Here is a 4241-nt window from a genome sequence, read left to right on the forward strand (position 1 = left end):
TGCCAGGACAAGTCCTTGTCCTCCCTGCCGGGACCGCGCGCTCGCTCGCGCGCGCGCCCGATCACGCGGCGCCGCCTTTGTTTGGGTGACCCACGTGGGTCCTCGCCGCGCGTGCCCACGCGCACGCGTGGCCGCCTGCCAGTCGCAGCCACGGGCACAAGCGAGCACAAGCATACACTCCACTGTCACCTCTCTCGGGCGAACTGGCTTGACCGTGACTGCCTGTGGAGACCCGCGCTTGGAGTAGAAATACTTGTCCTGGCATTGCCAAGCTGGACTCAGCACGGCTCCACACTGGGAAAAGGACGTGGAACCTGCACATGGAGGGCAGTGGGCAACTCCTTCCTTCCCCCCAATCAGTACCTAGACAGGAATGGCTCCACACACCTCTAAATGTCACCTTAGCCATAGGAAGCCTACTTCAGCCCTGGCATTACCTTAAGGAAAAGAGATCGTCCAGTAGACACCTCCCCGTTTTGATTCGCCCTTCAAAAGCAAGGGGTGCCAAAGGTCCCAGAAAGGTAACTAATGAACCGGGTAAAGACCACACCCTCCAGAATCCCAGGCCCTAACCTGGTTGGAGGACCAACCAGAAGCACCTTCTGAGGTCTGGCCTAGGAGGCCCTCTGGGTAGGGCAGGAGAAGACTAGCTCAGCATCAGCAGGTAGAGTCAGCACAGTAGACCTGTGCCCACGTGACCTTCCCTACGCTTGCTTTGCGGGCTTTGACGACCTCACCTCCAACCCTCTCAATCCATAACTGTCCCCCAATTTATTATGTCTCAAGCACCCCGGGAGGTTTGAGAGGGTGCTGAAGGACTCCGAAAGGCCTTCCAGACAAGCCTTTGTACCAGGGTCAGGGGGTGGCATCCAGAGGGGCTCCAGTGGGTGAGCTCGCTCTCTGTAGAACGAGAAGCAATGCCCGCGTGTAGCACGACAGGTTTATTCCATGGCTCTTGGCTGGCAGTGTGGGGTGCCCGGCTAAGCTGCCTGCAGGACTTGGCCTTGGCAAGATGAGAGCTACTTTGGGCAGGAACCTCCTCTGAGTCACCTTTGTGAAGCATCCCAGCCCCAACAACCATGCCAATCTTGCTTGTTCCTCCTACCTCTGGCTTTTCCTGCTTCCTCTCTGTCCTCCAGCAAAACAGGATTCTGGTTTCCCCCAAGCACAAGTTCCACTTTCCTGCCTCCAGGATTGTCTGGTCCATATCCTCCCAGGGGGAGCAGCCCCACTCTCACCCTACCCAACCTTCCATGCTAACTTCAAAGTTTCAGCTCCACAGAGCCTGCCTTGACCAAGCTGGGTTAGAAAATGGTTCTAGCTTCCCACGAAGCCAGAGTTCTCAGGAGTTTTCCCCCCACCCATCTCCTACGAATTCAGCTGGGCAGCTTCTACAAGGAAAGGCTCAGTGCGTTCTCGTAGGTATCCCTCCCTGCTGGGGTTAAAGTGTGTCCCAAAGTCCCTGCATTGCAAGCTTAATCCCTAGTACACCCCTGCGGCACGGTGATCACTTTGGGAGGGCTCTGCCCTCAGAAGGGCTTTATGATTGGAGCTGGGTTTACAGTGTAGGCTCTTGATGGAAGATGTGTTGGTTTAAATGAGAATGGCCCCCCATAGACTCATATGTTTGAATGCTTGGTCCCCAGCTGGTGACACTGTTTGGGAAGGATTAGAAGGTGTGGCCTTGCTAAAGGAGGTGTGTCTCTGGGTTTGAGGTTTCAGAAGCCCACATTCCCAGTTAACTTTCTCTCTACCTCATGGCTGTGTCTCAAGATGTAAGCTCTCAGCGACTGCTCCAGCACCATGCCTGCCTGCCTGCTACCATGCTGCCTCTCGTGATAGCTACAGACTAACCCGCGTGAGCCCCAAATTAGACACTTGTCTGTAAGTTGCCTTGGTCATGATGTCTCATCAAAGCAATAGAAAAGTAAGTCCCTGACACACCCTCCTACACAGCTCTCATGAGGATAGCATGGCAGGCAGATCCTCACTACCACACTGGACATCCTGAAGCCAGCCAGTGCAGCTGCAGAAGGGAGCTATGCTGGTGTTACAGGAAGCCCTGCCCCTTACTTCCAGCCACTCTCTCTGATTTCCTGTTCCTCTGTAGACAGGCCTTGCCCTCAGCTCCTGACACCAGAGGAGAATCTTCCCTTGCCTTATTCCTGTAGCATACTTCCTTCTCTGCTGTTTCCGGTTCAGCCTGGATGTATTGGTGGTGATGGGAAGGGGAAGGGATCCTGGGAGATGCTGGGGCTTCTGGTCAAGCCGAGCCACCTGAGGCAATAGCATCACCCCATCGGAGAAGTCAGCCAGCAGATATACGCAACAGCCAGACACTAGCATAACCCAGAAGGTGCCCAGGAACATTCTTTGCATGAGTGTCCAGGATGAGGAGAGAGACAGTAGCCCAACAACGGAGGCAGACTTCCAAAGCCTTCCCAGGATCCCTAACCCCTTGCCTTCTGCCCACAGACATCCACTGGGTGCCCACTCCCAGGCAGTGCCTCGTGGGAAATGAAACTGGTCAATAAAGTCCATTCTAGAAGACAGACTTGGACAGACGCTACCGCCAAGAGAACTTGGGGTTACCATGGCTGCCATCTACTCAGAGGCTCCTCACAACCAAGGCCCCTCACTAACTGATAAAAGTTATCATGGTTTGAACTGTGTCTCACAAATTTGAATATTGATGTCCTAATCCACCAGACCTCAGAACATGACTGCATTTGAAGACAAGGACTTTACAGAGGCCAGAAAAGCCAATGGGTCCATATGAGCTAGCTCTAGTCTAACTTGTATGGTTCTTGGAGGGAGGGGAGTATTCTAGACAGGGTTTCTCTGTTTAGCCCTGACTGTCTTGGAACTTAATCTGTAGACCAGACTGTCCTCGAACTCAGAGATCCACCTGCCTCTGCATCTGCCTCCCAAGTGCTGGGATCAAAGGCATGTGTCAGTCACCTCTGCCCAGCTATCTGCCTGGTCCTTGCAAAAAGACAACCAGGACACAGATACACACAGAAAGAGATGACCATGTGAAGACAGAGAAGGCAGAGACTCCACACCCTGGTGAAAAGGAACTGGCCCTGCTGCGTCTTGACCTTGGACAGTAAATTGACCTTGGACAGTAAGGAAATCTCTGTTGCACTCGATGTCCTAAAAGCCACTGATATGAAAGGCCACACATACACTGAGATCCAATAATGTCACCACTGACCCTACCTCCTCTGCTCAAAGTGAGCTAGATACGGAGGGAGGGGATATCAAAGGCCAGGGCCTCACCAGCTGGTGCTTCCAAGCTCTTGAGCCTTGTTGGAATCTATAGGAAGGTAGCGAGAACCTGCTTACACTCTGAGACCAGCTGGTCCCTCTGGTTCCCCAAAGCGTCCTGTCACAAGCCCTGAGAAACATGGAAGAACAAGTGTCCACCGTCGTCTGATCTCCACAGCAGAAGAGAAGAATGTGAAATGGGAGGAGAATGACTCACTATTATGGGACCTCCCTGGGACAGGCAGGACCTCCCTGGGACAGGCAGAGTCCAATCCATCAGACAAGCCCAGCTTACCACTTATTCATGTCTTACAGAAGAAAGACCAGTGATCTTGCTGTGACATGGCTCACACAAAGTTCGGAGGCCCTAGAACAGTGGTTCTCAACCTTCCTAATGCTGCAACCCTTTTAATACAGTACCTCATGATGTGGTGACAACCCCACCCCCAACCACACACTTACTCTGTTGCTACTTCATAACTGCAGTTCTGCTAGTGTTATGAATCATAAGGCAAATATCTGATATGCAGGATATCCGTCTGATATGTGATTCCCGAAAGGGTCACAACCCACAGGTTGAGAAATATTGTCCTGGACCCTTGATTTCCATGTCTGTAAGGTCCGGGAATGAGCTGCCCTCTGTTACCAGATAGCAGCTGAGACTGGCTTTCAGCCCCCGTTCTCTTCCCACTGAAGAGGTAAGCAGCAGCCGCCTGTGGGAGATCAGGGCTCAGAGCCTCCAAGAAAGAGTTGGGAAGCCTGAGCAGCCAGGGCTGTGTAGTCTAATGGTGCCAAGCAGACGAATGTGTGTCTGTGCACAATGCCAGTTCCTCTCCCCATTATAGGCGCTCCATAAGTAGGGGCCCAGTAAATGGTCAGATGTCATCTAGAAACCCAATTCACATATTTTCTAGCTTAAAAAAAGATGCCTTCTGAAGTCAGAGGCCTCACCAATATAACAGATGTTTTTC

Source organism: Grammomys surdaster, unplaced genomic scaffold (genome assembly GCF_004785775.1).
Source record: "Grammomys surdaster isolate TR1022 unplaced genomic scaffold, NIH_TR_1.0 125953, whole genome shotgun sequence".
In the NCBI taxonomy this organism is placed as follows: domain Eukaryota; kingdom Metazoa; phylum Chordata; class Mammalia; order Rodentia; family Muridae; genus Grammomys; species Grammomys surdaster.